The 25815-nt window shown below is 36.0% G+C and overlaps 1 protein-coding gene and 1 long non-coding RNA gene across 2 annotated transcripts in view; one reads left to right on the top strand and one right to left on the bottom strand.

Moving 5' to 3' along the window:
- LOC127812892 (glutamate receptor 2.2-like) overlaps positions 1 to 25815 on the bottom strand; it is a 78952-nt gene that overhangs the window by 18663 nt on the left and 34474 nt on the right. The window lies entirely within an intron of this gene.
- Positions 12206 to 14432, top strand: LOC127812894 (uncharacterized). The gene is made up of 3 exons (XR_008026011.1): positions 12206 to 12688; positions 13235 to 13336; positions 14179 to 14432. It is a non-coding gene; the product is annotated as an uncharacterized LOC127812894 (long non-coding RNA).

Below are 25815 nucleotides of genomic sequence, written 5' to 3'. Positions count from 1 at the left end.
CATGGCTAGCAACCCCTATGGTGCGCCACCATTCTCATCCAAACCATGCCCCACATCGAGGCTTCCATTCATCTCCACCTCTCCCACCCAAATGGTGACCAAGCTACTTCCGCTCTCAAACGCTTCATTACCATAGCTTTCATTTCCAAATATGAGATTTTAGCTTTCTTTGAAGCCCTAGCCACCCCCAATGATGAGGCCTTCATGATCACCCCCTCGGCAAAGGACATTGAACTTCTTGATGAGGCGTTAATCGGCAGACTCTGCCACAATTCCAACAAAATCAAGAACTTAATCTTTCCTATTTCCACGCCAATTAGTCTTGTGGAGTCCCTAGGAGCGAGGTTAAGGCGGAGCGGGCTCTGTTCGGTTCCCTTGGTGGTGGGCAGAGCATGCTCTGTTCGGACTTCCTTTGGGAACTCACCAAGAAGGGTTGGAGCCTAGTCACAACAACTGGAGTAGAATGGCCAGAAGTTGTCATCGACTATTCATTTTTTTTTTATTACATGTGTATCTTATAAATATTATTATTATATAATACATATTATCTCATATCAACATAAACATACTTTATCTGAATTAATTTTACGTATTAGATAAAATTGTACCCAATTAAACTAATTTGAATCTAATTGTTAAAATTAAAACGATTGAATTAAAATAGAAATTGGTGAAAAGGCTTAAGTTATTTTTGGTATTTGCCTCAAACAAAGGGAGCACAATTAGGAGTTTTTGAATTTTCACCATGTTGCACGAGACCAATCAAACATGTACCTTACCGTTGCTCTAAGGGTATTTTTGATTAAAAAGAGATGAAAAAAATATTTTTTAATTTTAAAAAAAATAATTCCCACCTCTCCTAATTATAAATTTTTATAGAAAATGTGTCAAAATATGTTTCAATGTGTTGTATTATAATTTTTTTTTATAAAAAAATATTAAATAATCAAGTATATAAAATATGAAAAAAATTTCATTGATGTGACTTGGTAACCTCCGAAGCAGGATTTTGCCCTGAACCTTCGGAGAAGCACCCTCTCCTCAAGCTCAAAGCTTTCACTTGTCGCTGTATGCATACCATTGTCACAGGCCACCTTGACCAAATCAACCATTCTATGAGGCTGATTGATGATGTGTATTAAATTAATGACAGACAGGCTTTAAAGTTTCTTATGAGGATGACATCCCCCGTCCATATAACAACCACTTCTGATTAGCAATTTAAAAAAAAAATTATTCACTTTTACTTAAACAGAAAGTGTTTATCAATACAATATTGTACCCTTAACATTAAGAGCTGTAGGTCCATCCCAAAGATTTTCACTGATTTTATCACGTAACCGACAACTGCACGCCTTCTTCTTCTTCTTCTTCTTCATATATAGTTTACCTTGACCAAATCAACCTATGAAGCTTCGCAGAATGAATAAATAATACCGTTCAATGAAATAACTGGGATTGATGGAGAAAACAGTGATTGACTATAACAGGGATTAATTAATTCCTTCTGACAACGTACAATATGAATTAACAGGGATTGATGGAGAGTCTTTTTATCTTTTTAGTCAATGTATTATGCTTCACACCGTATTGATTCTTAGATTCTATCTCGAATACATAGACGGACTTAATTATTGAAAACTATAGCAAGTGATGGAGACTTGACTGATGATGCGACTTAATTATTGAAAACTATGAAATTATTAGAGATATAGTCCAACCTCATCCTAACGCCACAACTACAAACACGGAACTCAGAATACTCAGTCACAACAAGGGAGATTGCAACTGATATTCAAATCCAACAGTTACATTGTGATATTGTTTTTGATTTCAAAATAGCTTATGTATAGGAGGAAAGTTTGTATATAAATTATCTGCTGTATATACTTCAAATTATTGGAATACAAATCTGCAATTCATCCATCTTCTTCCAATAACACTTTACATGGTATCAGAGCATCTAAGACTCACGTCTAACTGATCTGGTTCAAGATGTCTGCCTCCCCAAATTCCTCAACTTCAAATGTTGCTGAAACCAACCTTCCAATCTTCAACCCATCTTCCTCCATCAACCCCACCAAACTCACACGTTTGAATTACCCAACGTGGAAAGCCACCATGTTACCATACCTCAAAGGCCAAAAAGTCTACGGGTATCTAGATGGCACCATTCGGCAACCTGCAAAAACCATCACTGCCTCTGATGGCTCTACAAGCCCCAACCCAGCCTATGATATTTGGGAAACCCAGGATAATCTTATTCTTAGCTGCATAAATTCTTCTCTCTCTGATGAGATTCTTGCCCAGGTTGCTCATTGCAGCACTTCCGCTGAAGTCTGGACGGCTCTAAGCTCTGCTTTTGCATCACAATCACGTGCCAAAGCAGTACATGTTCGTTCTCAACTCTCTACTTTGCGAAAAGGTACTCAATCTGCAACTGATTACTTCATGACGATCAAACGTCTCACAGATGAATTGGCCATTGCTGGTCAACCCCTAAAGTGTGATGATATTATCACATATTTGCTTGCTGGACTTGGTCCAGAATATGATTCTCTTGTTTCTATGGTATCTCATCGTGACAATTCTCTCACCTTGGAAGAAATTTACTCCATGCTCTTGACGTGTGAAGCTCGCATTCAGCATAATAATCAAAATTTATCCTTGCCCATGCCTTCGGCCAATGTTGCCACTCGACAACAACCCTTTTTTTCAGGACGGGGCCGTAGCTATGTAACAGCTCCTCGAGGCAGGGGGCGTAATTCATTCACTGGCAATCGTGGAGGTGGTCGCAGTAATACCAGTATGTGGTGCCAATTGTGTGAAAAGACCGGTCACACGGCTTTCCGTTGTTGGAAACGCTTTGATCCTCACTTTCATCCCCCACCACCTCGCCCCAATCCTCAAGCCAACCTAGCCTCCAACCAATCTCAGCAGCATTCAACTGAACACGAGTGGCATCCCGACACTGGTGCAACGCATCATCTGACCAATGATATGAGTAATCTGAATATCCGAAGTGATGATTTTTCTGGCACTGATCAAATTCAAATTGGTGATGGTACAGGTTTGCAAATAACTCATATTGGAACTGCTTCTTTATCTAACTCATCTTCATCTTTTATTCTTGATAAAATTCTTGTCGTACCCCAAATTACAAAAAATCTACTATCTGTTCAAAAATTTGCTCAAGATAATAATGTTTATTTTGAGTTTCACAGTTCTTTTTTTCTGCTTAAGGATTACTTGGGGAACGTCCTACATAAAGGATCTATGTCTGATGGCCTTTATTGCTTCTCTCCATCTCTTCAACGCTGTCTTCCGTCTGCCTTTGTTGGTGCTCGAATCTCTGTTACAGATTGGCATCGTCGTCTTGGCCATGCCTCTTATGGTATTGTTCGACATGTGCTCCGCAATAATAATTTACCAGTAGGTTCCAATAAGAGACAAAATATTTGTCCTGAGTGTGAGATGGCTAAAAGCCACAACTTACCTTTTTCTACTTCAATTCATTCTGTTTCAAAACCTCTAGAATTAATTTATTCTGATGTTTGGGGGCCAAGCTCGGTTGTTTCTAGTTATGGATCTCGTTATTATGTTTGCTTTTTGGATGCCTTTACTAAATTCCTTTGGGTGTTTCCTTTGAAATTCAAATCTGATGTTGAAACTGTTTTCTTTCAATTTCAAAAATATGTTGAAAGGCATTTTGATTTACAAATTAAGGCCATTCAAACTGATTGGGGAGGTGAGTATAGACGTTTGAATACCTATTTTAAAACTTGTGGTATTCAACATCGTTTAGCTTGTCCGTACACGCATGAACAAATGGGTTCTGTTGAACGTCGTCATCGTCAAATTGTTGAAATGGGCTTAGCATTGTTAGCTCACTCAAATTTGCCAAAATCTTTTTGGGAAGACGCCTTTTTAACTGCCACTTATATTATTAATCGCCTTCCTTCTACATCACTAAACAACAAATCACCTTTTGAAATGGCTTATAATAAAAAACCCAATTATTTGTTTATGCATGTTTTTGGATGTGCATGTTGGCCAAACTTGCGTGCTTATAACAAACATAAAATTGATTTTCGATCTACAACTTGTATTTTTCTTGGTTATAGTCTATCACACCAGGGCTACAAATGTCTCGACTTGGCTACAGGAAAATTATACATCTCACGGCATGTCGTTTTTGATGAGTCTTTGTTTCCATACCACAAAGAGTTCTCTGAATCAAATCCTCCCGAACCAACAACTTTTTCCTTACCACCATCCTTATGTCCACCAAGTACTCACACTAACCATGCAGGTCCACGCATTTGTTCTACTGACCAGCTGCCACTTGACCAACTTAATCCACAAAATCAAGTGCCTTTGGATATTCAGTCTACTCTATTATGCTCAGATGCTGCTCCTGCACCAGCAACGGATGCTGCAAATTCTCACCAACCAAATCCTCCACATTCCCATGATATTCAAATGCCGCGCCGTATGCTTACCCGATCACAAACACAATCTCTCAAGCCAAAAGCTCCTTATGTTGGTATAGCTCGTTACCCGTTACCTCACTGTTTACTTACTACTCATGACTCATCTGTTGCAGAACCCACTTGTTTTTCTGAGGCTACTAAACATCACCACTGGCGTGAAGCCATGGATGGTGAGTTTAATGCTCTTGTTAAAAATGGTACTTGGGATCTTGTTCCACCCAAGCCATGTTATAATCTTGTTGGAAACAAGTGGGTGTTTCGCATTAAAAGGCATGCCAACGGTAGTATTGAGCGTTTTAAAGCGCGTTTGGTGGCAAAGGGTTATCATCAGCAACCTGGTGTGGACTACACGGAGACCTTTAGTCCTGTGGTTAAGCCAACAACTATACGGTTGTTATTATCGTTAGCTATTACACGACAATGGATCATTCGACAGATTGATATCCAGAATGCATTTCTACATGGCCAACTACAAGAAGACGTTTATATGCAACAACCTCAAGGGTATGTACACCCTGATTTTCCCAATCATGTGTGTCGTTTAAAGAAAAGCTTATATGGTCTTAAACAGGCTCCCCGAGCCTGGTTTTCTAAACTGACTGCACAGTTGCAGCAAATGGGATTCATTGGCTCAAAGGCAGATACCTCTTTATTCACTCTTCACAATAACAGTTTCTCTATTTTCATCCTTATATATGTTGATGATATAATCATCACTGGGTCTTCTTCCGATGAAATTGCAAAATTTATTCAGCAACTTGGAGCTATTTTCCCTGTAAAAGACTTAGGAAATCTATCCTATTTCCTCGGTGTAGAGGCTTTGTTCAATGGCCATGATCTCTTTTTAACCCAAAGAACATATGTGTCCGACCTATTACACCGAGTTCACATGCATGAAGCGAAGCCTTGCTCAACTCCTATGAGTACCACTTGTAGTTTGTCTAAGTTTGAAGGTCATGATTGCTCTGACCCCCAACTATATAGAAGCACTGTTGGTGCATTACATTACTTGGGTTTCACTCGTCCAGATATTGCTTTTGCAGTCCATCGTGTCAGCAAATTCTTGCATCAACCCAAAGACAGTCATTGGCAAGCTGTCAAACGAATCCTTCGGTATCTAAAGTCTACGGTGGGCTATGGCCTTCATTTACAAAGTACTTCAGAACATTCTCTTCAAGGGTATAGTGATGCCGATTGGGCAGGTGACAAAGATGACAGACGTAGTGTTGGGGCATACTGCGTTTTCCATGGATCCAATCTTATCAGTTGGAGCTGCAAACAACAACAAACTGTTGCTCGAAGCAGCACTGAATCAGAATATAAATCACTCTCCAACACAGCAGCAGAGTTACATTGGATCCAATCTGTCCTTCATGATCTGCAGCTTCCCTTAGTGACGAGTCCCAAGTTGTGGTGTGACAATATTGGTGCTACTTATTTATCTTCTAATCCAGTATTCCATGCCCGAACTAAACATATTGAAATTGATTTTCACTATGTTCGGGATCAAGTCTTAGCCAAAAAGCTTCAAGTCTCTTTTCTATCCACTAAGGATCAGCTTGCAGATTTATTAACAAAACCACTGCCTTCCGCTCGTTTTCAGTTCCTACGTGACAACCTTCATGTTCAAGATCTGCCCATTCGGTTGAGGGGGCGTATTAGAGATATAGTCCAACCTCATCCTAACGCCACAACTACAAACACGGAACTCAGAATACTCAGTCACAACAAGGGAGATTGCAACTGATATTCAAATCCAACAGTTACATTGTGATATTGTTTTTGATTTCAAAATAGCTTATGTATAGGAGGAAAGTTTGTATATAAATTATCTGCTGTATATACTTCAAATTATTGGAATACAAATCTGCAATTCATCCATCTTCTTCCAATAACACTTTACAGAAATGGACTTAGTCCAGTCCATATGATCAGTCGGCTTGAAAGACTTCAGCGATGCTAATGAGAGAGAGATGATTTGGCGTTTCAGTATCTTTCATATATATATATATCAATTGTGTCGTTACGTGGCATTACAGTAATTGGCGGTGTCGTTCTTCAATTTACCGGCCAAACTGTACAACGGCCCCATGCAGCCAGTCAACACCATCCCTCTAGCGCCTGGTTAATTTGGTTTCGGGATTAAATAACCATTTGGATATAAAATATTAGAAGTTAATTATCAATTTATTAATTTGTTCATTTGCGGGTTTACGCAAATGAAACAGCTGGGCCATAGCTTGGACGCTGTGAATAATGGGGTTGAAGCCGTGCATGCTGTTCAGCGCTAGCTGTAGGTATGATCTCATTCTCATGATAATTTAACTAGAACCCCAAAAAAGTGTTTTCTTTTACTGTTATTACTTTATTTGTCATTTTAGTCACTTGTCATGCTTACCCTTCTTTCAAGAAGACTTTTAGACTCCCATATATGGAGGATCAGCACATTGTGCATGCGAGCATATCCTTATGGTTGTTGCAAGTCCACAGGTAATTGGGATGCTACAGTGAAAGTTGGATTTGAACAAACTATGCCTCCGAGTTTGCATCAAGAATATAAATTGTCCAAAAAGAAGACCCCTATTGAAATAGAGAGAATGAAAAAAATGTCTCAAAACTCTCATTGCTCGAAATAAGCTGCATTGCAGCGAGTTTAAATACAACATGTGCACATGCTCTAATTAACTGCTGATAGAACTATTGTTCAATAAACAAAACTAATAACAAAACATAATAATATAACTGTTAGGCTAGCCAATATTGGTTACTCCCCCTCAAGATGAACCATGAATGTCAATAATGGCCATATTGGATATAACAAAGGAAAGAGTTGAGCTGCTGGCAAGGGTTTAGTGAGCACATTAGCTAGTTGATGCTAAGTGTGGATAGAAATTAACTTAATAAGACCAATAACAATCTTCTCGCAAACAAAATGGCAATCCAACTTAATGTGTTTCATGCATTCATGAAACGCTGAATTAGTGGCAATATGGACCGCCGCTTGACTGTCACAAAAAAGTAGAGTAGGAGCTGGATAAATAACTTGGAAGTCCAATAATAGCTGAGTGAGCTATACAAGCTCAGTAGCAATGGATGCAAGAGCCTAGTATTCAACTTCAGTTGATAAATAAAAGACTGTGCTTTGCTTCTTAGCTCTCCAAGAGGCCAAAGATTGCCTAAGAAAAATACAGAACCCAAGTAGTGGACTTTCTTGAGTCCAAACATGATCCCCAATCAGCATCAGAAAAAACTCGAAGCCAAAGAAAGGAAGAAGCTAAGAAGAACAAACCTTACACTACAAAAAAATCAGCATTTAGCGACGATTTTTTTTGCATTTAACCGCCGCTAAGTATTTTAGAACCGCCGCTAAGTCAGCCGTCGCGGAGCGTTTAGCGGCGTTTTTTTGCAACCGTTGGAATAACCACCGCTAATTTTAAATTTTGCGGCGATTTTTTAAAACCGCAGCTAAATAAGTGATTTAGCGGCGGTTTCTATAATATTTAGCGGCGGTTTTGAAACTGCCACTAAAATTAAAATTTTATTTTTTTAATTTTTTTTAAAATTTTATTTTTAAAAATTAAAAAAAAAAATATTTAATTTTAGCAGCGATTTCAAAACCGCCGCAAAAATTAATAAAAAAAATTAATTTTTTAATTTTAGTGGCCGCTAAAATAAAAAATTTAATTTTTTAATTACCTGCGCGGGCCAGCCCAGCCCGCGCCCGACCGCTCGACCCGCGCCCGCGAGCCCTGCCCTCGCCCAACCCTTGCACGCCACGTGGCCATCTATGCGCGCGCCACGTGGCGATGCTGGAAATTAAATCCCAGCACCTTCCCCCTCCCCACGTTTCGAACCCATAACCCTCACTATGCACACGCGTTCGTGAACCACTTGATCTGCGAAACACTCCTTGACATATGTGGACATATATATATTATATACATTAGCAAAATTATATTTTATATGTAACGGCCCGCCTCCCAGAGCCCTTATCGCGGATAGAGGATCCGTGAGATGATCATTATTTAAATGATATCGAACAATGACACAACTATAACACACTCACAATAACATAATCCTTATTTAAATCATAATCTCTTTTTATTATAACATCTCATAAACATCTTTACAAACCTTTCATCACTTGGGCCCATTTGGGCTTACATAATATGCCTCCATCTCACAAACATAAAGCATTACTTTCATCCAGACACACGACACCCAGGATTTAGGTTTGGGAGAGCTCTGCACTTGCTACCATGACACGTCGATCTGGACCCAACCTTGATGAACGTACCTGGAATGATGTAAAACAACATGAGTCGCAAGACTCAGCAAGCTCTAGAAAAGAAAGGCTGAGGGCTTAGGATAGGACTCTTCCCATGACACCCCATGCAACTAATGCCAATGCAACCACACCATGCCATGATCCACATGTACCTTACTTCTACATGCATAACATAAAGTTAACTGCACATAAGGAACCAGGGGCCCATATAAGTCACACATTGGCACCCGAGTCCCGTATACATACCTGTTGGCAGCCTTTTATAAGCTACCTCCATACCATGTCCTTAACCTGCCTATTTTTGTTGCTCACATCATAATCTATTACTGTGGGTCTCACCCCAAGGTCTTACTGTTGCCGTGGGTCTCACCCCAAGGTTTTACTTGTAACATCCCGAAATTTGGGAATTAAATAAATAATTATTAATTTATTTGGGAACAATTAATAATTGCTGAATTTTGCACTTGAAATGATTTTGATTTATTGGAATTGAATGATCTGGTGAATGGTTGATGTTTAGTAATTATCGCGTGTAAGTTGATTGTTAAACATGTTTGGAGTATTTGGAGAATTAAGAAAAAAAAAATGTTTAATTATGTAATTTTGAGGAAATAAGAAATTTATGTTTAATTAATTTAATTGGGAGTATTTATGAAATAGGAGAATAAATTAAATTGGTGGAATTTTGGAAATGTCAGGGTATAAGCGAAATAAAGAATAAAAGAAACGTGGGGTGTGTGTGTGATTAAAGGAAACAGTGGGGGGTTTTGCTGATTTTTATTAAGCTTCAGGCGCCCAAAACGGCGCCATTTCATGTAAGGCGGTGGGCAGCCCTTGGCTGCCACGTGGCGCGCGCTGATGCGCCCCTGCTGCAGCTTCCACGTGCCTCTGTTTTTGCTAATTTTAAGGCCAAATTGGCCATGCTTTCTGCCGAAATTTTGCTGCTTTAAATTGCTTCAATTGAAGCTAAAATTGAGATTAAATTGGGGTTAAACCAGAGAGCAAGCAGAAGGCTTCCGAAAGAAGAAGAAGGCGCTTTGAGGCTGGAAATTAGGAGAAATTTTTGTGGTTTAGTTAGCTGGGTAAGTAAGTTATTATGTATTAATAATTTCGTACGGTTAGATTTTAAATATAAGTTTGATTTTGTTAATTTGGGTGATTATGCTGTGTTGGGTGTATTAATTTGGTGCGTAAGTATATATATATATATATATATGTAGTGCACAGTGTGCAAGGGGGTGAGCTTACTGTGTGTATATTGTTTTGATTGTGAGAATTGCGTTACAGTGAGGGTGCCAATTGCATATCTAAATATATATATATATATGTGTGTGTGTAAATACAGTATATGGGGCGTTAATGTCCCTGTGTGTGGGTGCAATGAAATTAGGGTGATAGAAAAGAAAAGGATTGCCTGGCCGTGTAAGCATATGGGTGAAGATATTTGTATATGCTATTAAGCAAAAATATATATATATATATGTTCCTATGTTTATAAGTTACGCGGGAGGTAGTGGTGCATATTGGTGAGTTCTTAATATTATATATTAATTAATTAATTATATATATTGAGGGTGTTATTGATGTGATTTAATTTAAATCAAATATAAGACTCGTCGGGATTTTATTTACGATGTGCTTACATGGGATTTTAGATGGTTAAATTATTTAAATTACACGGTTAGATTTAATTATTGTGAGCCACGAGTTTTATTAATAGTTATTAAACGTTTACTTCGCAGCGGGTGCGCAAGAAAAGCAAGGAGCGGCCGTGTAAAGGCAAGCTCTTAACCCTCTCTTCCTGATCTTTAATTCCCGTGGAAAATCCCGTGATTTCCTGTATTTTATCATCTCCTTTACTTTAATTCGGTACTTTGCCTTATTGGTTGAACTATTATTCATTTGTTTTAATTTAAATTAAATCTGAGACTTCTATAATTTTATTCGTTGTGAGCCTACGGGGGTTTGTACCGCCCCCATTCCTTTCGGAATGATGCTGAACCCAATTGGGGAACTAGGTTCCTAGTCGTGCGGGTTTTATTTACAGTTTTTCTCGGATTTACTTATGATTTGGTTAGAGCTATTGAGCAGTGGGGCAGGGGTCAACCGTTTAGTGACGTTGGGGTAGACTACGGTGCGGCCCTGAAGTGGACCGTTGGGCAGACACCCCTAGTCACTGGCCGTTGACCGGTGCCGGGTATTGCTGACTAGCTCTGCCGGTATGTGATTTACTGCATGAGTAGATGCATTGTATTACTGTTCATGATTTGATATGCACATGGGTACAGGATGCATGTTGGGATATTCATTTGTTGAGTATGCTTGGATACGGACATTTTAGCTTGGTTAGGTTGCATCCAGCGCGGCATATGCATGGCGTGTGGTTTACTATGTGGGCGGAGCATGGCCTGATGCCTGGATGTATGAGCGCCTTGTATCACGTTGATGCTCACTACGCCATTGCATTTCTATGTGCATTGCATGGATACTAGTAGTATTTAGTTCTCGGACGGGAGTACCGTTCCGAGGGAGCCTATGGCTCGGTTGTCGGGAGTACCGACGGATACAGGTGACGGGAGTACCGGCCTGGGACAACGCGCGCAGGTTTGTTGCAGATATTTGTTGCCTTTCAGGGCAGCTGCAGGTTGGTATGGGACTTGGGTGCCAAGTGTCTTATGTAACACCCGAGAATAATCTTGAGGATAAAAATGATATTTGATGAAGGGCATAATTGGAATTTTGGGAGAAATAAGACTATAGGGCACACTAACACAGCTTTGGACGACCGAATTAATCAGAGGGAGTACCTCGGACCCTAGATAGCCAAGGAAAATGGTATAGTATCGACGAGCAATTAAAATTATGATTTTTAGTGATAAAAGAAATGAGATCGGAAACAGTTTTCGGTACAGCAAAAATACAGCTGCCAATTAGGTCGTATTACCGAATTGTTATAAACGATGTCCAAAAAATCAAAGGAGGGTATCAAGGACTAATATTCGATTTATAGAACAACCCTTAAGAGGTTTCAGGTTGAATCGAGTGGATTTGAGGTCAAATAAATCAGTCGGGCCTAAGTGCAATTTTCTAAATTTACCCGAGGGAGGTCAAAACGGCAATTTTTCAAAAGTTTCAAGGGAGAAATGAGAGGTACTAATCTTGAGGGTCTTAGTGAGGGTGTTAGAAAGATCAGGGGCTTGAGGATAAGGGCCAAAATGCAAAAGAGAAATTTCCAAGGACCAAAATGCAATTTTCAGAAAGTAGTACAAGCATGGCCGATTTGGCCATGGATTTGGCCAGAAAATCCGGCCGTTTGACAGCCTAGGATCGGCAGGGAGTGGCCTAGGCTAGTCTAGGAAGCGTGTGGGGAAAGGTTCGGCCAGAGATCGGCCACGTGGGGGTCGAATTTGTCTATAAATAGCCAAGGGTTTCGGCCGAAAATGAAGCATCAAATTGCTCGGTTTTGAGAGCAAATCGAGGGAAACCAATAAGGGGCTTTCGATACTTGAGGGAAGAGGATCATTTCTGGAGATTTTGGGAATTTTTGGAGTGGTGTAGGGGTGTTTTTGCATTTGGCCGAATGTATATATATATATATCGAGTGAAGATGAAATCGGGTTGTAGAGTGATCGATCGAGCGATCTAATAAGGGGCTTTTGTTCGCAAGGTGATGGGTAACTGATCTGGAAAGTTTCGTGCCAATCGGAGTTCGAATCGAGGGTCAATTTGATTCGCCGGAGTTCGGTGGCGGGATAGCTTCGACCGACTGTTTTTGGCCAAATCGGAAGGCTTACGGTGGTCTTTTCCGAGCAATATTGGTACCATTGGGATCAACTAAGTGAGAGGAATAGCCTGGTGTCGTCGCTTCAATTTTCCGGTGTGCCGTCGCCGGAGAAGATGACCGGAGGTATTTTTCTGTATTTTTTAATTCTGAAAATATAGAAAATTCGATAAAAAATAGAATTAAAGGAATTAAAATTCTGGAAAAATATCCAGAAATTCAAGAATGATGAATAGTTTATTTTGATGAATTTTTATCTTAGAAATTTCTTGGGGAAATAATTATTTTTGATTTTTGAAAGGAAATGTAAATAGAAAATAAATAGGAGGAATTTTTATAAAATTCTGAAAAAATTCCAGAAGTATAAGGAATTTATTTGATGAGTTTTGGTGATTTTTCTTGAAGTATATTCGAAGTAAATAGATGAGAAATAAATTTTCTCAAGGAAAAGTAATTATGGAAATTTGATAAAATAGGAGAAAAATGTGAAAAATTTCCAGAAAATCCCAGAGGCTTATAAATATTGTTTTATGAATTATTATGTAAAAATATTTGAGAAAATAGTTGTGTAGATATTTATTTTGGATTCTTAGAGAAGAAAATGGGAGAAAAATAGGAAAATTGTGAGAAAATTAAGGAAAATTATAATTGTTGGACAAATGTGATGATTAGGGTGCTTTGAGGGTTGAGACGAAGTGACTCGTGCGAAGATCGAAGAAGGCACGCAAATCGAGGCAGGCACGCAAATCGAGGCGTATCGAAATATCGCCAAAGGTGAGTGTTCGCCCCCAACTTTGTTTTGACTTATGAGTGGTTCTACCCGAAGGGACCTTGAGTGACATGTGAATGGTTTACTGCGAATGCTCATCCCTATGGCCTGGTGTATTATGGTTGTCCAAACAGTTATTTACACATGCATTGAATTTCGTACAGTAAATTGCATACATTGAGATGTTGATTTTTAAGCATGTTATGATTTTTCGGCATTGGCTTGTTTTGTGTCGTCCATGTGGGATGTGGGTTGGTAACTTGTGACGTAGCCCAGAGTGACAGCACTCGGGATGCGTACCTAGGATTAATGCTAGGTGACCCACTTGGGACGGGGCTGAGACGGACTTCACCCTACGAGACCCAAGTGGCGGGGCTGAGAGTGGACACCACCTCGGTTGTAGGCTCAAGTGGCGGGGCTACGAGTGGACACCACCCCAGGTTCCTTTGAGCAATAGCATTAATGCCGAGGTGACGTCGATTCCGAGGATAGTGCTGATGTGGCACTCTTGGGGCTAGGGTTGCGTTGGGTTTTGGATTGCTTTTGAGTTGGAGCATAAAGCCTAACAATGACAATGGGGTGATTCCCGGGTTCATATGTCGAGGTTGTCCCTCTTAAGCATGATTGTTTTGCCAATGAGCCGAAATGGTTGTGTCGCCTTTAGAGAGATTGCATTTTCCCCGGTTAGGGTTAAGTGCTATGTGGGATTCTCTTAGGCTGGTGCATGTCGGGATTTATCGATTTTGTATATGATTTTTCATATCTGCATGAAAACGTTTTTGAACTCTCACTTAGATGATTCAGCATCTAATTTGGACTATGTCCCTGGAATATTCAAACGTTCCAGGTGAAAGCGGTGGCGCCAAGGGAAAGAATATCATCGAGATGTAGCGGCTATGTTTAGTTTTTCGTAGGTTTTGTCCATGATTACGATGTTCAGAGGTTATGTAATATTTTGATATTTTCATGTGAAACATCGATTCGGTTATTGTAAAGGAATTGTCGGTTATATATCATTGAGGTTTCGATCTTGCTTCCGCTGATGTGATTGTTGATACCTGTCTTAGTTTATTATTAAATTTTGATATGCTAAGAAGGTACGCTCGGGATTGTCGGGAAATGATTGTGATGAAGGTATATGTATTGAGAGACTTATGTTGTGTGTTCGATGTTGAAAAAAAAAAAATATATCCCGAAATCTCGAGTTAACGCTCGTTGTGGGAAAACGGGGCGTTACATCTTATGTGGGCCACAAGGACCGGTATGTGCTTTTATTTTGTTATGCTATTGAGCTTTTGTGTTGTTGCGTCTCATGGCTTGTGTGTACCTGAGGGTTTATTCTGGGGTGAGATTTCTGGTTTTGTGTAGCCTTCAGCCTTTTCTTTCTTATGCTTGCTGAGTCTCTTGACTCACCTTGTTTTCCATCATTCCAGGTAGTGGCGGTGTGGGCCATGGCAAGAGAGTCAGCTTTAACGGCAGAGTCGGTGTGGTGTACAGGCAGTCTCGTCAATCCCTATCCACTCTGATGTCTAAGTAGAATTTACTCTATTATTTCGTACTGTGCCAAGTGTTTTCTCGAATCTTGTGTATGTTGGCGTAGGAGTTTGTGTTTGTTTATTTGTCTTGTGACCGCTGTGTTAGCGGGGTACCCATAGTGCATGCATGTCTTGAGCTTTGCTTCCGCTGTTCTTATTTTCGTGTATGCATGCCGGGGTGGTCTTTATCTCTGTGTTTCATTATTTTCCCCTTCCGTAGGCGCTCCCGTTCGGGTAGTCCGTGTGGCTGGAGATATCCGAGCAGGGGTGCTTACATTACTGTTGCCATGGGTCTCACCCCAAGGTCTTTAGGTTGCCGTGGGTCTCACCCCAAGGTCTTACCGTGGCCACATCGTGGATCACGCCGCCGTGGGTCTCACCTCAAGGTCTTACCGTGACCACGCCTACCACCCATACTTATCACCTAAAACACACATTCTCACCATGCAACAAATAAGAAATGCAACGGCTTTTGTAGTATAAACGTGATGACAAGGCCCCCATAAACCAAGCATCAGGTTATGCTAACGCCCACATAAGAATTCACACATGCGAGATGTCTCTAAATGCATATGCTCACCTAGGGTACCCAAATTGGCTCTTAGACCAACCGGGTCATGTAAATGCTCACACATCCCATCACACACAAAACATGTCTCCACGTGAATGCAACCCAGCCCCTTGTGGCACACACATCATGAAATGCACAAACCAATGCGGGAATCTGGAGTACCAGCTCTTCTGGCCGTCTAGCGTTTATCGTAACAACCGATGACTGGCGCCCATACATCCAGCCATCAACTGCCACGACCCACGATCAACAGTCAATGGCTTTGTACCCATACCCTTAGACACACTTACTGACACCATTAACTTTTATAGCCTATAAACTTCACATTACACAATATTTCTCCAAAACTCTTCATGTACGTAACCACATAACATCATGATATCATTCTCATATTTCCTCATTCATAAAAACCATCTCAACATACATAATAGAATCTTTAGCACATTCTCCTAATTCTGACCATAATCAATTTATCTAAGAACCTAACCCCAATGGGTTCGACATCATTCCCAAGGAAAGCGGAGCGATACGAAACTCCGTGACGGTTGAAATAAAAAACACCATGACGTCATTGCTTAGCTCATTCCATTAACAATAAACCTATTAATATAATAAAAGTCATTAAGTGGTTACCACGCGGATTATTGTTATTGATGCGTGGAACCGAGTCAAGGTGAGGGAGGATTTAGAGTATAAGAAACCTCAAAAACTTTCATGGGAAATAAATAACGAGAGGAGAGGGTTAGGAGCTTGCCTGTAGATGGTCAATCATAGCTTCTCTCACACTCCCGCTGCGAAATAAAACATTTAACATAAAATAATAAGTTTACGGCATATTTTAATCAAATTTAACCGTATAAAATCTATGATTTAAACGTATAATACTTATAATAATTTTACCCGCTTACCTGAATATTTTAATCACCAATTAATCCACAAAATCCCTTAATTTTTCTCACTTTTCCTCTCATTTTTAGCCGCCGAGCCCCTGCTACTCTTCTCGCTCAACTTCTCTTCCTCTCCCTCTTTTCCTCTCTGTTCCTCGGCAACAAAAGTGGCTGAATTGACCTTCAAAATGAAGCCAATGCTTGCTGCCCAAGTTTATCCTATTTATATATCACCTAAGTGGCTTTTAAGCCACAAAATTATATGGCCATGGATGCGCCACGCATAGCACACACATACAAATACAAATATATATATATATATATATTAACTAATTAGTTTAATTTAATTTAATTTGATTAACTCTTTTATTATTATTATTATTATTATTATGATTTAGATTATTATTGTTATTATTTTTTTATTATAGCTTATTTTATTATTTTCATAAATACATCCAATTAATTTAATTAATCATCTTAATTTCCTATTTTTCAAAATATCATAAATAAATATTTTCTCAAAAATCTTCAAATATTTTAAAATATCCTCAAACACCCAAATTAATTATTTTTACTTGTCTCCAAATTTTTGGGATGCTACATTATATATTTTAAAAACAAATATATAAAAGAATAATAGAATAAATTAAAAATAGATTTTTAATTTATTAAAAATCTATATTAAAATTTCATAATTCTGAGAATAAGTTTCTAACAACTAATTTTATATTTAGTAAAATAAGTTTATTTAAATTTCAGAATTATATTTTAGAATTATATTTATATATAGATTTTTAACATTTAATAAGTTTATTTATAAATAAATTTCAGAATTACATTTATTAAAATTTCAGAATTATATTTTATATTTTTTAATATATATTAAAAACATTTATTAATTGATTATTTTTAAAAGAATAATAGAATAAATTAAAAATAAATTAATTGAGTAAAATTAAATAAATTATCAAAAAAATATTAAATTAGATTTTTTAAATTAGATTTTTAATTAATTTTGCTATTAATTTAAATGAAATTTTAAATTTATTTTTAAGATTTTATATTTAATTTTATTAATTTAATTTTTAATTATTTTCTTAAGCTAAATTTAATTTTTTTAATGAAAATATTGAATTTTAATATTTAAGATTTTTATTTAATTTTAATTATATGATAATTATAAATATAAATTAAAATTCTTAAATATGAGTAAGAATAAGTTTTTTCAATAATAACAAAATTTAAAAAAAAATAATTTTGATTTCTTCCATAGTCTTAAAAATGTGATACCTTAAATATTAATTAGTATTGAAAAATCGTAGCATTTGACAACCTTAAATAATTTTTTATGAATTTGTTAAGACATCACATTTTCAAAACTATAATAAAATTATTAAAGTAATTAATAATTAATTAATCATTACCTTTGATTTAATGCAAGTTTTTGAGGGAAAAAATTCATCATTGATTGACACTTGGCAAAATATTTTATTTGACTATCATATTTTAATATTATATAAATATACATAGAATAAAGATATAAAAATAATATTTTAAATAAATGAATAATTTTCTATGACTTAATTAATAGTTTAAGTTGTCTATTAATATTTCTCATAAAACTCATGCAAATTTAATACAAAACAATTAGCATTGAAAAACTCGTATATTTAAAATTTATTATTAATTTTACAATAATTAGTACATATTATTTCAAAACAATTGAAAGATTTAAATTATTAATGTAAATTACAAAATGTAAATTATTAATGCGATAAGTAGTAAACGCAAATCATTAATGCGAGTTTTGGGGGAAAATTTTATTACTACTTATTATTTAAAAGCAATTGAAAATTTTAAATTATTAAAGCAAATTATAAAATATAAATTATTAATACAATAAGTATTAATTGCAAATCATTGATTAATGCAGGTTTTGGGAGGAAATTTCTTTTTTCAAGACTATCCTACTTTTATATATATAAAGATGCAAATTACAAAATGTAAATTATTAATGCAACGAGTACTAAATGTAAATCATTAATGCAAGTTTTGAGAGAAAATTTTATTACTACTTATTACTTCAAAGCAATTGAAAATTTTAAATTATTAATGCAAATTACAAAATGTAAATTATTAACACAATAAGTATTAATTGCAAATCATTAATTAATGCAAGTTTTAGGAGGAAATTTCTTTTTTCAAAACTATCATACTTTTATATATATAAAGATGCAAATTACAAAATATAAATTATTAATGCAATAAGTACTAAATGCAAATCATTAATACAAGTTTTGGGAGAAAATTTTATTACTACTTATTACTTCAAAGCAATTGAAAAATTTAAATTATTAATGCAAATTACAAAATGTAAATTATTAATATAATAAATATTAATTGCAAATCAATAATTAATGAAAGTTTTAGGAGGAAATTTCTTTTTTCAAGACTATCCTACTTTTATATATATAAAGATGCAAATTACAAAATATAAATTATTAATGCAATAAGTACTAAATGCAAATCATTAATGCAAGTTTTGGGAGAAAATTTTATTATTACTTATTACTTCAAAGCAATTGAAAATTTTAAATTATTAATGCAAATTACAAAATATAAATTATTAATACAATAAGTATTAATTGCAAATCATTAATTAATACAAGTTTTAGGAGGAAATTTCTTTTTTCAATACTATCCTACTTTTATATATATAAAGATTTTGTAATTAATTTAAATTAAAATTTTAATTTCTTTTTAAGATTTTATATTTCTTTTTATTAATTTAATTCAATTTAATTTTAATTTTGAATTATTTAATTATTTTTAAATTTAGCGGCAGTTAAAAACCGCTGCTAAATTAAAATTTTTAATGAATTTTGCGGCTGTTTTTAAAAATCGCCTTTAAATTAAATTATTTAATGAATTTATAATTTAATTTTAATTTTAAATTATTTAATTATTTTTGAATTTAGCTGCGGTTTTTCAAAGCTGCCGCTAAATTAAAATTTTTAATGAATTTTGCGACGGTTTTTAAAAATCGCCGTTAAATTAAATTATTTAATGAATTTATAATTTAATTTTAATTTTAAATTATTTAATTATTTTTGAATTTAGCGGCAGTTTTTCAGAACTGCCGCTAAATTAAAATTTTTAATGAATTTTGCGGTGGTTTTTAAAAATCGCCGTTAAATTAAATTATTTAATGAATTTATAATTTAATTTTAATTTTAAATTATTTAATTATTTTTTAATTTAGTGGCTATTTTTCAAAACCGTCGTTAAATTAAATTTTTTTATGAATTTTACGACGTTTTTCAAAACCGCTGCAAATATTAATTTAATTTTAATTATAAATTATTTAATTATTTTTGAATTTAGCGGCGGTTTCTCAAAAACCACCGCTAAATTAAATTTTTTAATGAATTTTGTGGCTGTTTCGAAAATCGCCGCAAATATTAATTTAATTTTAAATTTTAAATTATTTAATTATTTTTAATTTAGCGGCGGTTTCTCAAAAACCGCTGCTAAATTTAATTTTATTTTTTATTATTTAATTATTTTCTAAATTTAGCGACGATTTTCTAAAAATCGCCGCAAATTTGTATATTTTAATGAATTTTGCCACGGTTTTTCAAAATCGTCGCAAAATGTTAAAAAAAACCGCCGTAAAATTTCATTTTTTGCGGCGATTTTAGAAACCGTCGCAAAAAAATCGCCGTTAAAAATTAATTTGTTTTGTAGTGTTGACTGGGGTTGCCTTTAGATATTGTAGGAGATGATGTGCAGCATCTAGATAAGGCTAGCAAGGTTGAAAAACAAATTGTCTTAGCTTGTGTAGAACAAAGATAATTCAGGCTAGGAGATAGTTAGATAAAAGAGCCTACCAATAATTCTCCTATACACAAATGGATCTCCTAGTAAATCTCCCTCAAAAGAACATATTTTGGAATTAGAAATCATAGGCAAAGATGCTGGCTTGCAAGCTAGAAAACCTATATCTTCAAGAACTTGGAGAGTACAATGCCTCCAGGAGAAAAAGATGCCTTTAGAAAATTGAGCTATCTCTAGTCTAAGAAAATACCTCAACTAGTCAAGATCTTTCAGTTTAAATTGATTATGAAGAAACACCTTGACAGAGTGTATGGCAAAGTGAGTCTATGGCTGCAATATTATGATAGATGATAATGACATCATCAATATAAATAAGTAGAGACACCAAAGAAATGCTAGTGCCTTTAGCGAAAGGGAATAATCAAAGCAAGATTGATAAAAACCATGTTGAACAAGAATACTAGAGAACTTAGAAAATCATTGTTAATGTAACGTCCTGTTTTCCCGAGCATGCTATAACTTAGAATAATTCTGGGATAATAATTTTTTTTTTCAATACTACTAATTAAAATTAAACCATATCATTACTCTTATCCATCCCAAAATTTTCATACATTTATCTCGAAAGAGAATCATCATAAACATTAAACGCGAAAGTTAGAATCGAACCTAACATCTTAACATTAATCATAAATCATTTTTTACATTCTCATTAACCATAAATAAAGTTATACATCATCATTAACTATAAATGTAACTATACATCATCATTCCTCAAAACGTTCAGAATTCAAAGTAACAGAACTTAAATACATGTGCTACATAACATACATTCAACTTATCATACAACTCATCATGCACTTTGCTAAGTGTCATTTCATACATCATTCATCCTCATTTTTGCTACAATCTTCATCTGGAACGTTTGAATATTCCAGGGACAAAGCCCAAGTTAGATGATGAATCATCTAAGTAACAGAACAAAACACTTAATGCTCATGTATGTATGCAATGCATATAACATTATAATTCTCATGTTTGGGTCGACTGCACCTTAAGATTACCTGTCATTTTTACAGTCTCCCTGCCAGACCGGGGTGTATGAGTGTACCATTGGCAAAGCAAAGGTGCCAGTACCTAATCCCAAATCCATGCAACGTATGACCGTGAATCTCATCATACTCATATACATACTTTGTCATCAATACATGTAAATGTAATCCACATGACATGTTCACATCAAGACATGACAATATGATAAAAATATTTACATAAAATTAGTTTTTGGTGGAACCACTTACAAGCCATTTTTATAAACTAAATCCAATTGAATATTACCATTTACCTTGTAAAAAGATAATTTTGCCCTTAGCGGTGTTTGAGAAACCGCTGTTAAATTCAAAAAATTAAATAATTCAAAATTACAATAAAATAATATTTGCGATGGTTTTAAAAAATCGTCACAAAATTCATTAAAAAATTAAATTTAGAGGCAATTTTTGAAAATCGTCGCTAAATTAAAAAAAAAATTAAATAATTCAAAATTAAAATTAAATTAACATTTGCGACGGATTTCGAAAACTGCCGCAAAATTCATTAAAAATTTAAATTTAGCGGCGGTTTTCAAAAACTTGGGGAAGGGAAGGCATTGGGATTTAATTTAACTCAATTAATTTATTTTTAATTTATTCCATTATTCTTTTAAAAAATAATCAATTAATAAATGTTTTTAATATATATTAAAAAATATAAAATATAATTCTAAAAATTAGTTGTTAGATTAGTATATAATATATATGTGTGTATATATGTCAAATGGTGCTTCGTAGATCAGACGGTTTGCACGCGCGCGCGTACTTGAAATCCTGGGTTTGAAACTTAAGGAGGGGAAGGCGCTAGGATTTAATCTCTAGCGTTGCCACGTGGTGTGCGCACAAGCAGCCAGGTGGGCGCGCGGGCGGGGCTAGCCTACGCGGGTAATAAAAAAATTAAATTTTTAATTATAGCCGCGGTTTTGAAACGGCCGCTAAAATTAAAAATTTAATTTTTTTTATTAATTTTTGCGGTAGTTTTGAAACCGCTGTTAAAATTAAAAATTTAACTTTTTTTATTAATTTTCGTGATGGTTTTGAAATCGTTGCTAAAATTAAATTTTTTTTTTTTAAATTTTTTGGGGCGGTTTCAAAACCGCCGCTAAATATTATAGAAACCGCCATTAAATCACTTATTTTGCGACGATTTTTTAAACCGCCACAAAAAATATAATTAGCGGCGGTTATTCTAGCGGTTGCTAAAAATCGTCGCAAAACATTCCGCGACGGCTGACTCAGCGGCAATTTAAAAAATCGTCGCTAAATTACTTAGCGGCGATTAATTAAAACCACTACTAAATGCCGATTTTTTTGTAGTGATAGGGCAACCACCCATTGGGATTTAGGGACACACAAAATCAAAGAGAAACACACCCTTTGTAATCTGTGAAAGAAAAGTGAGGATACCCCATATGTGACTAGATTACGCCTAATCTAGCAAGAGAATATGTGAAATTAGTTTTAAGTGTATAAGCTAAGCCGTAAATCCATATGGCAAGGAAACTACAACATATATAATTAGATATCCAATAAGAGATCACAGTGCAACTAAGTCTATATCTAGATCAGTGGCTTTCATTTGTGGGGTCTGGGGCACTGTTTGGTGTCTCTTTATTTGGATCACCAACTTCACTTGCTTCAACAATCTCTCTTCTTATTTTCTGTCTTGAACTTCGTTCTCCAAATTCATGGGATTAATATCCTCTCCTCCATCTTGAACTCCATTTAGCTTTTCAAGCCACCTAGATGGCAATTCTGCTTCTAAGGGGAATGATAGAATCAGAGGCTTGAAGGACTTAGTGGGAGATTACCAACACTAGGTTCACACTTTCTACACTATTGATAGTGTTCCAATTTTGAAATCCAGGCTTCTTGAAAGTATGGCTAAAGAGGTCTTTTTTATCAAAGTTATTAAACAACGCGATGATCTTTTCCCTTGTTGAAGCATTGGTCTCAAGCTGGTTTAATACGTGCTTATGCTCATGTACAAACATGATGGCATATATTACGAGAGCTGAAAGTGAAGCCAAGCTGGCAATGAGGAACAAGCCCCAGAAGCTCTCAACACCAAGGCTGACACTGTTGGAAGAAAGCGAGTTGCTGGAATCTGGGCAATTGCTATCGTTATAGAGGGTTTTCCCTATATCCACCACTTGCCCTCCTCTAGTCACACTCAAGACTTCTCTTGAGACATCATTTACTAGTGGGGAACCAATTGGAAACGCCTGCAAATTATGATAAGTTATGTACCCTCATGAACTGCAAGAAAAGGGATTTCATCGAAAGCTGCAGCAACACTGCCATTTCTAAGGAGTTCATCCAATTCCTCATAAGACTTGTGGATCTTGATTGATCTAGACTCGTTAAAACCCAATTGTTTCAGGATGTTTTTTACCAAATAATATGCATATATTGGTGTTAATCATGAATGATTATTCAAAAATCAATACTTTTGCAAGGGAAAGGATTGTGAGCAACTTGGGTAGGTTTGTGGTGATTGTGTGGTGTTTTGTGGCGCTGATACTAATTCAAAGTTACACGACGAGCTTAATTTCAATGTTAATAGTTCAACAACTTCAACCCACTGTTACAGATCTAAGTTAACTTCTAAATAAAAATGAGAATGTGGGTTGCCAAGATGGTTCTTTCGTCAAAAACATCCTAAAATAGTTGGGTTTTAACAAGTCTAGATCAATCAAGATCTACAAGTCTTATGAGCAATTGGATGAACTCCTTAGAAATGGCAGTGTTGCTACAGCTTTCAATGAAATCCCTTCTCTCTCGATTCATGAGGGTACGTAACTTATCATAATTTGTAGGCATTTCCAATTGGTTCCCCACTAGTAAATGATGTCTCAAGAGTAGTCTTGAGTGTGACTAGAGGAGGGCAAGTGGTGGATATAGGGAAAACCCTCTATAACGATAGCAATTGCCCAGATTCCAGCAACTCACTTTCTTCCAACAGTGTCAGCCTTGGTGTTGAGAGCTTCTGGGGCTTGTTCCTCATTGCTGGCATGGCTTCACTTTCTTTTCTCGTAATATATGCCATCATGTTTGTACGTGAGCATAAGCACGTATTAAACCAGTTTGAGCCCAATGCTTCAACAAGGGAAAATATCATTGCGCTATTTAACAACTTTGACAAAAAAGACCTCTCTAGCCATACTTTCAAGAAGCCTGGATTTCAAGATGGGAACACTATCAGTAGTGTAGATAGTGGTGAACCTAGTGTTGGTAATCTCCCACTAAGTCCTTCAAGCCTCTAATTCTATCGTTCCCCTTATATGAACGCTCCTCCATCTTGAACTTCATTTAGCTTTTCAAACCACCCAGATGGCAATTCTGCTTCTAAGGGGAATGATAGAATTAGAGGCTTGAAGGACTTAGTGGGAGATTACCAACACTAGGTTCACACTTTCTACACTACTGATAGTGTTCCCGTTTTGAAATCCAGGCTTCTTGAAAGTATGGCTAGAGAGGTCTTTTTTGTCAAAGTTATTAAACAGCGCGATGATCTTTTCCCTTGTTGAAGCATTGGGTCAAGCTGGTTTAATACGTGCTTATGCTCATGTACAAACATGATGGCATATATTACGAGAGCTGAAAGTGAAGCCAAGCTGGCAATGAGGAACAAGCCCCAGAAGCTCTCAACACCAAGGCTGACACTGTTGGAAGAAAGCAAGTTGCTGGAATCTGGGCAATTGCTATCGTTATAGAGGGTTTTCCCTATATCCACCACTTGCCCTTCTCTAGTCACACTCAAGATTGCTCTTGAGACATCATTTACTAGTGGGGAACCAATTGGAAACGCCTGCAAATTATGATAAGTTACATACCCTCATGAACTGCAAGAAAATGGATTTCATCGAAAGCTGCAGCAACACTGCCATTTCTAAGGAGGTCATCCAATTCCTCATAAGACTTGTGGATCTTGATTGATCTAGACTCGTTAAAACCCAACTGTTTTAGGATGTTTTTGACGAAAGAACCATCTCAGAAACCCACATTCTCATTTTTCTTTAGAAGTTAACTTACAGTGGGTTGAAGCCCATTATTAAGATTGAAGTTAAGCTCGCCGTGTAACTTTGAATCAGTATCAACACCACAAAACACCACACAATCACCACAAACCTACCCAAGTTGCTCACAATCCTTTCCCCTGCAAAAGTATTGATTTTTGAATAATCATTCATGATTAACACCAATGCATATTATTTGATGTTATGATATGAAACCTGGCTAATTTAATTAATAAAAATGATAAGAAGTTATTACTCTGGGCAAATACCATAGTGGAGAAGGCGAACCAGAAAATGGTTCCATCCTGATGAGAAGAAGGCCACCGAAAGTCCACATTTATCCAATGTTCAAGAACCCAAATCACAAAGCCAACGAAAACGAATGAACGAAAACTTGTCAACCGAAGATCCCAAGTCAGAGGCTTCAAGAACACCCATGCATTCTTCTTCTTGTCTTTTAGACAGTTGGCATTTTAATTTTAGCATATTTTTTTATTGTTTTTTATCAGTTTTTTCAGTTTCTATTCCCTTCATTTTCTCTTTT

The sequence above is a fragment of the Diospyros lotus genome, chromosome 11, assembly GCF_014633365.1.
Source record: "Diospyros lotus cultivar Yz01 chromosome 11, ASM1463336v1, whole genome shotgun sequence".
NCBI classification, from domain to species: domain Eukaryota; kingdom Viridiplantae; phylum Streptophyta; class Magnoliopsida; order Ericales; family Ebenaceae; genus Diospyros; species Diospyros lotus.
The sequence above is the reverse complement of the archived record's forward strand: the minus strand, read 5'-3'. Positions and strand labels throughout refer to the sequence as shown.